General features: G+C 40.3%; 1 long non-coding RNA gene across 2 annotated transcripts; it reads left to right on the top strand.

Moving 5' to 3' along the window:
• The first annotated feature begins 4,933 nt into the window (after window positions 1-4,933).
• On the top strand, window positions 4,934-14,099 carry LOC133488294 (uncharacterized). Of its 2 annotated transcripts, XR_009791599.1 has the most exons (4): window positions 4,934-5,306; window positions 5,620-5,733; window positions 5,948-6,010; window positions 13,063-14,099. It is a non-coding gene; the product is annotated as an uncharacterized LOC133488294 (long non-coding RNA). The 2 variants fall into 2 exon arrangements; XR_009791598.1 differs by lacking the exon at window positions 5,948-6,010.
• The last annotated feature ends 300 nt before the right edge of the window (window positions 14,100-14,399 follow it).

Raw genomic sequence — 14,399 nt, forward strand, 5'->3', positions numbered from 1 at the left:
TAGGCCTGTGAAACCCTTTGAGACTCTTTTGTGATTAAGGGCTATACAAATAAACTTGACTTGACTTGACTATCACTCTGCATTTAATGTCCTCAACCAACAGCGGGTGCTGTCGTGAGCTACGCCGCCATCACAAAGCACTCACAGGCAGGCAGGTTCACAATAGCCTCGCGCAGCAGTCCCAGCTGCGGTCAGCACACAAATTATGAGGAAAAACACGGCTCACAACTGAGACTCGGAATGAGCCAGTCAATATATTCTGCTCGTTCGTGAATGTCACAACCTTCTTTTGAACTAATTTGATATTCTAGCATTTAACAATCCAGAATAAAATTTATTTAAATTTAAAGAAAACAAACTAAGAATCAACAGAAGAAAGTTAATTTGCTGTTCTAAAGCTACTTAGCATGTTTTTAAACTGACTTATCTCTCTCACAATGTTATTCCGCTCTCCTACAACGTCCATTGTAATCAATTATGCAAACTATGACATCATCTAGCGACTTTTAGGACAGCCAATAGCTACTTTCCATACTGAGGTGTTGGCAACACTGGGCTGGAGCCCGGATACAAACCCACGACCTCTGAACTTTGAGGCGAACGTGCTAACCACTCGGTCGCCTTGCTGCCTTATGGTAACTATATTAAATGTCCATTAATGTTCTTATCAATTACAGTAAAAGCAGGATCATTCATTTGTTAGATTATAATCCTCAAGAAGGATTTTATCGTTGAAGACCTTTTGTTGAGGTGAAAACTTTAGTCCGTGCAGAACCGATGTGGTGGGGCCCATGACTGGGTTTGCCTTGGAATCCCAAATGACTAAATACTCTGTCTGATTTTAGTAAATTTACCCGTTTACCCATTTTAATTTGCTGTTAAACTTTGCTAGCTCTTAATGGCGATTTTATATTCCATTTAGCTGAGGTTTATACTGTAGTTCAGACTGCAACCATTGCAATATTATGTCTGTTAGTGCAAGAGTGGAGCTAATGTTGCTACGATGAATGAGTGCAACTGAATTGCCAGGCACCTTAAATGCCTCAAAATTTGCAATTCAAGATCACTGTAATTCTCCTGACTTCCTCATCCACTTTGTGCAACGGGGTCATTACTCATGCACGTTACAAATGTTAATGTCAGATGGCTTTAGATTGTTATTCAGCGCATTAACATCCAACAGTGATTGCTAGATCGACACGCCCTGGACCTTTGGCTCAGTACTCCCATGGCAGTAGCATCCACCTTGCACTCCTCCATCACCAGTGAAGTGGAATCAGCGACCCCCCCCCCCCCCCCCCCCCCCACCACCACCATCCTCCGACTTTTCCACAAAGAGGCTGTTTCATGTCAGGACTATCAAGTGGAATATGTGTCCTTAAAAGTTTCTCAACGCTCTGCCGAACAACTTACACATATGTTTTCTTCTTTTAGCTACATCAACACAATTAGTTCTACAATGCAAACAAGAGTCTTGCTGTTATATCTGATGGGAAATACATATCCATTAAGTGGGAGTAAACAATTTGTGCTGTTGTGCATTTGTTCTGCTTCACCTCCTGGAAGCACATTTAAATGCTGACATATACCAGCACCTACCAGAATTGTGTGGTGATAGATAATCGCCACATGCAAAACAAGATGGTGCTTATTCTCTGTGTGTGAAAATGAGACCGCAAAGCATTATCCATCTAAGTTTTCATCATTCTATCGGGGTTTAACCATGCTTAATGTGCTCGTCAGTCATAAACAGAAACATACATGTGGCTGCTTCCCCTATGTTTATCGCTATTGCATACACATTAGTTTATATTTTGTTGACTGTACAAATTTTACAAGCTATTAATGAAATAAACTCATATTTTGCAAATCTTTTGAATTAGCTAATGTTTTGGTAATGTTTAGAATTTTGTGGGGTTGAAAGCCACATGCTGAATTGACTTAAGCCAGGCTGATCTGCCCTCATTTGCTGCAAATGAAATGACTCCATGTAGCAGTGAATGTTAAACAATTGGCCTTGACGAAATATATTCTGGAAAATGACACTTCTGTGTGTGTGGGGATTGGGTGGGGGGTGTGTGTGGGGGGGGGGGGGGGGTGCATGCTGGAAAAAAAAAGAGGTAAATAGATCAATACACAGCACCAAGGGCTTACTGAGTAAGAAATGATACAATCTTTGTTTGGTAAACTATATTCTTCTGCACTTCTTGTTTTCCTACACAGAGTGGAGAGGATCAAAGGGGAAGAGATAGCACTCTAGCTCAATAGATTGCATGTGCATTTAAAAAAATTGGTGCAGAGGCAAAAAAAAAAAAAGGTGTGAACACAAAGAAACCTATTGTGATAAACAGGGGAAGTGGTCCCAAAAACTACAAGGACACGTTTCATTTTCTTCAAAACCTTCAAAAATTCTACTTCCTGTTTTGTTTCATTCCCATTGGTTTGACTCTTAGCTGTTATTTACCAGCTGTTTGTGGACAAAGGACTTTCATTTGGATCATCTGTAACAGGTGTCCTACATTGGAGTCCCTTTGTTCGTATTGTTTGGAACATTGAGTGAAGCTGTAGACTGCTGCATTTGCTTGCGAGCTGTCGACTGGTTAGCTGTCACTTGTGATGAAAGGATACAGCGTTACATGTGTAATGACAGTGACTGATTTTATTTTATACTTGTGTGGCAGTAAATGTTAAAAAAATACCTGTTCATTTATCATTAAATTCAAGTGTGTTTTGTCTGTTAAACTGATTTACATTAGACTCAGTTAACTTGGGTAATGGATAACTTCTGCTAACACTTGCCAATTAATAATATTTCTTAAAACATTGCCTGTAAAGGAATCAAAGATTTAGCAATGACAACAGTTTGGACCGGGGTGGCAATACCTTGCAGCTTGTGTGCTAGCAAAAAAAAAAGGCTTTATTGTAGACCTCCATTGATGTAAGCATGTAACTGGAACAAAAAAAAAACAATAATGTAACATAAAAATAAACCCAACTGAATTCACAACATCTCTGCAGAAATGTCTACTGTAAATCCATAAGAGGTGTGTGAGATCTGTTCAACTGAGGATGTAAGTGAGTGCCGAGGTGGCCAGCATCATGTGGATTTGATTTAGGCAAAGCAAAAAAACAAAACAAAAATTTGTTAATAAATGACTTAGGTCATTCTTTCAGGAAGGTGGCTAAAATAGCTATAGTGTATAGGTTTGCCAAACACCTATGGTGTTGGCATGATAGTGTGGTCATTTGTTGTGTGCTCTTTTGATGCAGTGGTCTGTTCTTTGGCTCTATACTCATTGGGCTGGCTACACCAGGTTTGTTATTGCATATGGAATTAATTTACATGGGCAAGTCGACCAAATCAACGTTGGCACAATGTATTTTGTTCAAGAAGTTGATTGCATTTAAGAGAAACTCAGTACCAGTTCCTCAATGTTAACATAAACATATTTGCAATATTTACACTTCCAGTGCACTTTTATTATCGTCTATCTTTTCTGTCTCTGTATCTCACTAATGCTATCTGGGTTAAATACACAAGCAGATCACGCGTAGCCAAAATGTGCAATCCCAATGTGAGCAGGCTGCGACCGGAAAGTAAAGTGGATCTCCACGTATCCAGATTGAACTCCATTAGCAGTGAACCGAGAGAACACCCAGCATGACTCCCCAGCATCACCTGCTTGCGCTGAGACCCCCCAAGCAGGCCCATATCTCCACTTCCCTCACACACACACACACACACACACGTACTTCCAGTGACCCTCAACTCTGAACTGACTACGCTAATAGGATGTGTCGTGCATCTATAAACATGAATTCCATCTACATGTACCTAGACTGAACACGCGTGGGTATGCATACACAACACAGCTGGCCGTGTCTGTTCTCAATCCATCCAATCAGTTCATTTGAATGAAGTGCTGTTTTTATTTATTTTTTAACCCAAATAAATGCGAAGTGAAAATAAATTTGTTTGGCAAGTGGAGAGCCTTCGTTTCTTTGGTCAAAATTGATCCCTTAATGAAAGTCAAGGCAGCATCTCCCATCTGCAACATCCTGCTGGTTTCACATGACAAAGTAGCGAGTGCTCCAGGTATGTGTTTGTCTCAATAAAGAGGAGGAAGTGAAAATAAGAGAAATCTCGAGCAAGTGCTGTTTGGCGTAATGTGTTCATGCAGAAGACCAAAACAAGACAAAAACAAATTAGTGATCGTGATATACACGTGGAAGTCTGTCACTGAGGTCAATATGACACGTATCTCGATACAATGCCACGAATATGACACATTCATGATACATACACTTAGAACTACTCAATTCAGACATCAAATAATTAGATTAGCATATAGTTCACATCAATTTTGACACAATACGACAATACTCACTCCTATTAAGATACAATACTATTTTTGCTCTTTATTTGTACTTTAGAAAGAATCACAAAAGTGTCACAAAAAGGCATAGAAGTGGACATCAATGTATATTTATTGTCCAATTCATGTACCTGTTGTGAATTTTGCTGTTGAGCTCCTTGTTACAGAACAGAAAGTTGTGCAAAAAGCATTTAAACGGTGCATTCTAAAATTTAGAGAAGAATTATGTTCACCTCTAAAGGTTATAACTGTAGTGCATTTTAGGTTCATCTTGAAATTTCTTTGGGATATATTTTAAATTGGATGTCATGTGAAGTGTCATGGTCTGTGTTTTGGTTTGGGTTGTGGTTAGTTGTGTTTCATGTTTTCCTGTGTTCCATGTTGTTCATGCCGTGTGATCATTTAGTTATTGTGTCCACCTGTTCTCGTCACCCTACCTTGTGTCGACCAATCAGCTCCCTCCAGCCGCTCGTGTCTTGTCCAGGTGTTCCTCGTTGTCTCGTCAGTCTGTTTGTATTTAGTTCCGTGGTTTCTTTCAGTTCTTTGTCAGGTGTCATTGTCTCTGTCTGTGCCACGTCTTAGTTACCAGTCATGTTTTGTTTCCAGTTTTAGGTTTATTCAAGTGTTTTGTTGGTTATCTGTTGTGGGACTTTGTTTTGTTTGGTTTATCCATGTTCCTTGTTTGCCCCTTTTTTTTGGAAATTAAATATAACTTTTTGAGACTCCTGTACTCATGCCTTGCCTACCTGCTTCCCCGCACTTGGGTCCTCCATGTTTTTGCCTCGTCTTCCTCGCTTTCCAAAAAACAATCGTGACATGAAACCAGCGACCCAAATGAGAATAAGCAGTATAGAAAATGGATGGACGTTATCTGAAGTATAAGCAAACCCACATTTGAATCAGTCAGACTCCAGCATCAAATTAATTAAGGTAGAGTGTCCTATTATTTAACATTTTGCTATTAACAGTGGTAATGTTTTATTTTTTTTTACTCTTGTGCATGACAAAAAAAAAATTTCATCTGTGGTGCATCTCATTATGCGGCTTTGTCGTTAAAGTTAGGTGTTTTATTGTTTTTGTATTTTACAAATAGTAGTGGTTAACTTAGTTTTACATTCTCCTGACTGAAAGGAGACAAATTGTGTTAGACCTTAGTGGTGTGTTTGCCAACATTATCTAATGTGTTCATGTTAATGAGCGAGCCTCACAGTCACATTGCCATTGCCGCCTGTGTCTCATCAAGCACTTAGTGGCGATAAAGACGGAGCATCACTCAACCCTTCTCATCTCAAGTTCATCATCATCTAATGCTTGAAATGAATCCAAAGACACGAGGCACATGCTTCGAACACATTTGGTAAGTTATTCAATTAACTAATGAGAAATGTCTCGTTAATAACTGATCAAGGATGGTCATTAAAGCATAATCTAACAGCTACATCGTTGCATATCTCCCACCTGTTCCCTTAAAAAGTGATCATTAGAATGCCAAAGTGGCAAAGTGCTGGTGGCCTCATGGCCTCTAAAGTGTTTCATGAAGAACAAATCAAAGTGTTGCGATCGCTTTTTAGGTGCGGCAAACAATCAGGGCTCCTTGACTGGTCGCAAGCAGAGCGGCAAGTGTGCTTAATGAGGTAGTGTATAGCTACTCTTTTTGTTTTGCATATCTATTTGATATTCATGAAGTGTCCAAGTACACTGACTTTGACATGTGTCTCCATGGTGATAAATAATTGAGGTCTTTTGAGTGAGGCGCTCGAAAAGCAGTGTCCATTAATAATGAACCAGTCTGTGTACTCTTATAATTATTTTCCCTGGAAAGTTGCGCACCCATGGTGGCTTTCAAATAAACTTTGCCTTTGATATGTGGACAATGGCCAGCATTTATAGGGAGCATGTTCTTTAAATGAGGCCATTTGGTGGATTTATCAGTTTGTTCTTGTCTGTGTTGAGCACATTAACTCATTTTAGATGAACACATTCTAGACTTTAGCTGGCATGTAACAGTGGAACCGTAAAAGTTTAACATGATCGTGATTTGTTCAGGGGCGCTGGTTGACTTCCAAGTTGTTCTCTTTTCAAAACAGACATTCACATTGGAAATTACGTAAAGTGAATTAATTAATCTGTCCATCCATTGTTTATACATCAGTTCTCATTAGGGTCATGGGTTAGCTGGAGCCAATCCCAGATGACTTTGGGTGAGAGAGGTGTGGTACACCCTGGTTTGGTCGCCAGCCAATCACAAGCTACATATAGACAACCATTCGCATTACCATTCACACGTATGGGCAATTTAGATTCGTCAGTAAATAGAATTCATTTGTATCATAAATCATAAAACCTTTATTAACTTTACATTAAATGTTTTGTACATGTATAAAGAGAAGTTGATCATTGCATTGTAAAACTAAAACAAAGGAAAACTTCTTATCCTTTTCATAGCGGCTAACAGATACTGGTTTATAGGGGTTGCTGTATTGTGTGTTGTGTATGTGTCTCGGCAGGTGGTGTAAGAACAAATTTTGTGCTCTGTAATTGCAATGTTATGTTATGAACAGATCACAATTTATATAACCAGGAAAACAAAATATGTTGTCAAGCTTCTCTTGTCACTTTCATGTGAGTCATTAGCTATGATGCCATTTGTTAGCATATGATTGGTTTAAAAAAAGAGTATATACAGTAATTGATACTTAAATAACTATCAGAATCATCTTTATTTTGCCAAGTATGTCAAAAACAAGGAATTTGTCTCAGAGAGTTGGAGCCGCTCTAGTACGACAACACACTCAATTGAGATATAAAGTCATTGAGAAAATCAGTCACTGAGCAATAAAAGGTTGCAAGTAATCTGGTAATGCCGGTACAATTTTTTAAAATTTTATTAATTTTTTTAAATTGTGCAAAACTATGCAGAGTTCTCTAGCAATGAGAGCAGTTTGAATGACTAATATAGCAATAGTCCGGGGCAATGACCATTGTGCAAAGGGCGCCGAAACTTCAAGAAATGTATGCAGTTTAAAGTGACAAGTAGTGCGATAATATGGGACGATGTCGATTGTGCAAATGGTGCAGATGCTACTCAGACACGAGTGGCCAGTATTAGTCAACAACAGATATGCCACTAGTGCAACATGGCGAGACTACTACAGTGAGTGCACAAGTAATGTATAATTGGCCCGACAGAAATGTGACGACAAACTAAAGACAAAAAAAATTGGCAGCATGTTGCAATGGAATTGTAAGTTAACCGTTTAAGAAGTTAATGGGAAGAGGGAAGAAGCTGTAGGAATGTCTGCTAGTTTTAGTTTGCATTGTTCGGTAGCGCTTACTGGAGGGAAGGAGCTGTAAGCGCTGGTGACCGCCATCTTCTTCCTCACCTTGCATGCTCTTCCCTTCTCCTTATGCCTTCTGTTTGGCCTTCAGACCCAGACAAAAGCAACTTAAACATCAGTTCTTTGCCCGACGTCTCAGTCAAGTGCAAACATGCACAGTCTCCATCTGTCTCCCCGTCTTCCCATCCTCTTGCCCTTCTTTTCCCTCGTCCTCAGTCAATTATAGATGTCTAATGCCTTCTCCCTGCTGTATGCACGGACAGAGCATCTATCATACTTTGGGGGTGACGCTGTCGATGATGAGGACGCGGGGGCGGGCAGAACACTCATTCCTCTGGGCTGGAAGGACGCCAGTCGACTGGGGATCAAACCTTGGCCCTCAGCCTGGCAGCAGGCTTCCACAACTCCTTCCCCTCCCTACCAGATCTGTGCCATTTCCATGTGGGCCAGCAGCAGGCAGTCTTTGTGCTAGTTTTTAATCTATTGTTTGTTCTTACGAGTGTGTTGCTGATGAGCACTGACGGAAATAGAATGGAGAAAATGCATAAGGAATACCAGCAGGTCCTCTGTGGTCCTAAAGGTGATGTTTGCCGGAGGACGTCTTGGGATTCAGGGGACATAAAGACGTTGGGGTATGCATGATGATGATGTTGATCTGCCTGTCCGAGGAATCTCCAAATGAAGGGAAAGTGGTGATAGATGATGTTAAAGAAAACATCATTTTATATCCACATTTGCTGGTGTGAATGACATCACTCTTGGCTTTGTACCTCCTCTTTTTCCAACATTTCAAGGATTGTTTCTGTGACTGTTTTTCCATATGTTTTCTCGTCCGCTATTGTGTTCTCAGACTTGTGAAACACCATCACTGAAATCTAAGTTCAGCCCCAATTCAAAATCCCCGCTTGTCTTCTTGCATCTGATGGTAATTTATTTAAACTTTAATAGCTATAATCAAATTTTAATACCCTTACATGTAGTATGAGTCTTAAGAATAAGTTAACCCCTGTTAGTAGTGAAAAGCAACAACGATAAAACACTCTCCCCTAAGTTTGATGACAACGATGATGGGTATCGCAGGAGCTTACTGCTTGAAAAATGTCCACTACTTCATGTAACTTCTGTGCAAAATCTTCTCTTGTGGTCCATCTTTTGCAACAAGTGTTGCAAACAAGCCATAAAAAGATCCAAAAAAGTAGGAGTGCACCAATACCACTTATTTCTTTGTATATTTAATTCCTTTTGAAAACTGGAACTCACATTGCATCCCCATCTGTGATCTGTTCAACCCTTTGCTGTAAACACGAGCAAACCCCAAGGATTGGACGCAGCTGTACCTCTGCCATGCTGAAAGTGGTAAACATTATAGGTGCCATAGACAACAGAGAACATTGTGCTGCTCATTTTATGGATCCGGCAAAGGCATTTGATTCTTTTAATGATTCACTTCTACTTGAAAGATTATGAAGTAGTGACTTCTGAGAGCTGTGACACTTGGTTTAACAGCTCGTGCGCTAGGTGCACACCTTCAATGAGGGTGGAAGGTCTTCTCTCAGACCAGTTACCATGTCTCAAAGGTATGCTGCAGGGTTCTATACTTGGTCCAACACTTTTAAATGTTTGCATTAACAATATAACACGTGCTATTGGTAACTCTATTGCCCATTTGTATGCTGACAGCACAATTTATTTATTTTTTTATACTTCTATCGCTACCCTCCACGCTACACTCTATACTTCAGACAAGTTTTACTAACATTCAAAATGCTCTTTCCAGTCTACGGTTATACTGAACATAAGCACAAATAAATTTGACCTTCAACAGAAACCTCCCACAAATCAAGCACCCCAGCAATATTCCGTCTCTTAATAGTTCGGCTGTTCAATTCGTTACTTGCCACAAATTCCTAGATACTGTATCTGGCATGGAAGTTCACTAATATTTGAAACTCTCAATAGTCTCACGCACTGAATTGAAGTAATTTCCACGGAAGGTCTTTGTAGACGTGCGGGTTCATTGTCTTGCCCACATTGAAATGGAAAAGTCCTAGTTTGTGTTCGGTACTGTACATCTTTAGTGATACCAGTCCGGGACCTTTACTGAATGCATCTCCTTAAGTAATTAGTAGACAAATGAAACAAATGATTTAAAAAATGTATACTGTATGTGGATATGTAAAAAAATTACTTTTTTTATACCCACTCTAAGACAGAAAGCTGTAAAAGTGGCAGTGTTGACGAATTCAACAGCTCACACTAAAGTAAAAGATTTTGTTGTTGAGCAGTCAGTGAGACATCAGCTTCCCATAATACCACTCATTCTGCACTACACTGCAAACTAGCTGAGCTAGAGAAAATAGGGTGAGTTCAGGTCAGCTGACTGGAAGTCTGCAAAGCTTTGTTTGTCAGACAACGCTCAATTTATTCACCAGAAAGCAGGAATATAGCAGAAAATAAATGCGAATAAATCTCACCTCGTCAATACCTCAGCCAAGTTGCGGGAGCTGCAAGAGGTAAGAGGGAGTTCATAATCAAAACAGACTCAATATTTCATCACATTGCAGAGACATTTTTGCCTGTCTGGGCCAATTTTGCTGACTGGAAATCCAGGCCTTCAGAGGGCAGCGCTCACAAGAAACCTTTTTCCACCTAAAACACCGTCAGCCTTTCGGGGCCTGAAATTCTTCATGCATGTTTTTTTTTTTGGGTGTTTTTAGTTTTACTGAAGTCAAATACAAAATCATGAAGTTACTAAAATGTAAATCATGCAACATAAAATAGTTTACAGTCAAAGACCAGCAAATGTAAGAATTACGGCCAGGATGTGTAGTTGAAAAATAATACATTTAAATGACTATTTCTGCATGCCACGTGACACTACCTTTTTGGACACTGATATGCAAGCTGCATAAAGTGATGAAAATAGAAAAGCATGTGCAACGACTTTGCTCATCACCAAAGCTTAGTCTACAATTCCGTTGCGCCGAGCAAGGAAAACAGAACTAATGTTCACGTCAACCTTGTAAAAGGAAGGCTCGTTTGGCTCAGTAACTGGCTGCAAAAGGAGAACATACTATATTCTCATAGGGTAATTCAACTCTAGTTACAACTGGAATTCCCCAATCTCTGAAATATTTTCCTTCTTTGCACCTGAGCAAAGTCAGTGAACAGCCATCTGTTATAAGGGAAGTTGTGTGCCTGTGTATTTATTTATTTTTTTGTCTTTGTTTTGAGTTTTTGTCACCAATTAAGGCAGTCAGTTAAGAGAAGTTATTTTTTTTTTTTCCATGAGCTCATCAGCATTCCTTGTTCACAGATGGCGGAAATGTTATGATTTATTATTTTTTTTGACAGTTGACATTGTCCGTCTTGTATGTGACTGTCATGTACAGAAAATGGATGGATTGATTAAAGTTTAATTGATTACAAAGCCTCTACTTAAATAATGTGTAAAATTTTGTAACCCCACCAATAATAATGGTCTTTCTAAAGAAAAGTAGTACATTTCACTTCACTGCAGCTCTGATCTACGCTGTAGTCCACACTCCATAAAGTCACAGGCTAACAAGTGAAAGGCTAGATTCTGTGTGGGTGAACGTAGCAGAGCCGAATCAATACACATGCACACTCTTACCTCGCCCTGCTGGAAACATTGCCGCCGGAGGCTGAGTGTCGAGGTTGTGTGTTTGATGGTGATGGTGCTGTTGAGAGAGCATGCTGGAGGTGGACACAACCCTATGATGAGAGTGAAATAACGATCTTGGCATCCCGCCGGTTTAGTTACCCCTGTAACCTCTGCCTACGAGTACACAACTAGTCTGTGTGTGTGTTTGTGTGTGTGCTCATAGGCTTTGCAATGGCAATGGAAGTGCACAGGGAGATGGCAATTCCCATCTGTCAATCTGACCTGCAGGATAGCCGCTGTACTCCTGCCTGACAAGCTGTAAAATTAGGAGCAAACAAGGTGCTCTTTAAAAACAAGGGCTAGCATCCAAAGCTGCGCCCCTCTGGGGTGAATAATTTATATTAAAAACATCACTCACCAAAGCAGTAAAAATATGCCCAGGGTTCTAAAGAGCCCTGGACGTGCCAAGCTGGTGGAGGCTTGTTTTAAAATGCATTGACAGCAATGATACTCGTGTACAAACAGCAATGTTTTCAGAGATTTTATAAGAAATGGTATTGCAAGTTAAAGTTATGGATGGAAGTTCAAGCTGGAGTAACTTTTTTGTTTTAGAAAATAATTTTCAGCCAAGCCACTACTAGAGGAGATGACACAATGCTGATTAAGCTTCTCTAACTTCTAGTATTTTTCAGTTTATTAGCTTTTATATTTCGTGTCGAGCGGAAACATTCCCACGCACTCTGGCGCACCGAAAATGACGTACGAACAGAAATGACGCACTTTATCTAACACTAACAATAGGTGGAGAGCAGCTCCCAGTCTTCTGTTTTTAAAAAGCTAACTAAACATATTATTTGGCGTTTCTGTAACAGAAAACAATCATACAATAATTACGATGTAAAACGAGAACAATATTTGCCGCGAACCAACTCAACACATCTTATCAAGGTGCCTGACGTAAAATAGCACCGTCCGAACAATGCGTGCACAATACACAGCTACAATAGGGAATTTACAACCATTACTGAGGTATTCATCTTTTTCCTCCTAACTAGCTGTCCTTCAAAACAGAATAAAACGTTGTAGAATCACATACAAAGGGCATAAAATGCATAGCTTAAGTCATATTGTTGCGTCTGTTGTTGTAATGCAGAATTCCAGCCTTGGGCGTGACAGAAATTACATACTATAAGCTTTAAAAATGACTTGGGCAATTGTGCTATTGAGCTAGCAATATGGCACTGCATACTTTGTAGTGCAACTAAGGAAGTAAATCAGTTCTTATTTTTCCCCTCTGGAGAAAGCACTTGGAAAAGAGTGAGGAAACATCTCACAACAATACTACTTTGTTCTACAATATGGCTTTGCCGCTTGCAAATGGATAAGGTTTGACTCAGCAAAAGAGCAACTGCAAGAAGATCACAAAGCTCTGGTGAGTCCACATATGAATCATGGATGAAGTATAAACCATCCATTCTGGCTACGGGACATGAGTTAGTGTTGCACCGTGTGAATGCTATATGAAGCTTTCAGTGGACCGCTAAAATAGGTCAATAGATTGTGTACGCCTCATCTCTGATCAGATGGTGTTCTCATCCAGGGCTATTAATGTGCTGATCCACTAATTGCGTGAGCTTGCTCTCTTAATGCTATGGCCTCCTCAATGTGTCCGTCCCAGTAATTTAATAATGGCCATTTCATGCTTCTCTGACTTTTCAAACAGCTTGCTCGGGGCAGCTATGGGGACTGCTTATTGATTGGAACTGCCCGGCCCGCCTGTCCACGGCTGTGGGTGAGAGAACCTGAGGACACAGCTTCCCAGAGTCCAGATGCAGCCATAGTGCATCCTCCCCTGCACAACCACTGCCCCCCTCCACACAGCATGCTGCTCAGAAACACACAAACAGGCATGGGCGCACAAACTAACAAGCGGAGACATAAACTAGCAGACAGCCTCCCACGTGATCAATGAAGCGGTCGGGCGTTTTAAATAAAATCCAGCAAAGATTTCACAGATATAAAATAAAGACACGGGACCATTCATTCGTTGTCTCGTTGGGGTTCCTGCAAGCACAGATCTGCCTGCTTGCTTGTGTGCGAGGAGTATTGAGGAGCGGGCCGAGGAAGAGTGATGGGGGTCAGGCTTCAGAGTAGTTGGCAGCCCTTACGAACCTCACAACCCCCCATTCTGACAAGCTGTCCAGGGCACAGTTTGTTTGCACAAGGTGATAAATAATTTGGCCTGCACTGACATGGATTAATATGCCCCTTAGCCCCTTTTCCTCCCTCTGCGTTTGGTCACACAAATGTTTGCCCCCTACAAATTGTGAGCGCTCCATAGTGAAATGTGCCGTACCAAGACATGAACCACTTCCTGCGATATGAACTTCAGCTCACAACACAATCCATTCTGAGACATTGCTTTGTCTTTGGCTTTTTTTTTGCATCTCATATTCAGAAAGAAGGAGCAGCCTCAACATCATTCTCTACTCCATAATCACTTGGGATTTTTTATATAGTGGACTTTATAGTTGACTTTCTTCATTATCTTTTTTTTATTTAAAACTAAAAGTGATACGTTAAAAGATGCAAAGAACTAATAAGTACTGTAATGAGTAGATTTGCATTCAGTGATTTTTATATAAAAGACATCTTGCTATAAAATGCGCAAGCGACCAGAATCAGCTGATTTATTCATGGCCAACGAACACGTGTTCTCCCATAATGTGAGTGTATGATTAAATGCTTGCATCATAAACACAGTGGTGACGGCGTCTGGCTTATGAGATTTGAGTTGTGTTTGTCTGTTGATCGCTCGCTAATTAGAAGTAATTGGGATAATTGGACTGTTCTCCGCAGTTCGCGGTGAAGCTGATTTGGAGCAAGCGTGGCGCTTTTCGGCCTAATTTCCGGAAAGTTCTTTCTTACTTTGGGGCAAAACTGCTCGACGCTCAAACGACTCAGCAAATTAAGGGGTACTTTCTCTCCTTTTCCTTTTTTTGTCTTCACTGGGGTGTTTCTTTTCAAACTACATTATTAGAGGCTTTTTAAAATATCTAA

The sequence above is a fragment of the Phyllopteryx taeniolatus genome, chromosome 13 (assembly GCF_024500385.1).
Source record: "Phyllopteryx taeniolatus isolate TA_2022b chromosome 13, UOR_Ptae_1.2, whole genome shotgun sequence".
NCBI lineage: Eukaryota > Metazoa > Chordata > Actinopteri > Syngnathiformes > Syngnathidae > Phyllopteryx > Phyllopteryx taeniolatus.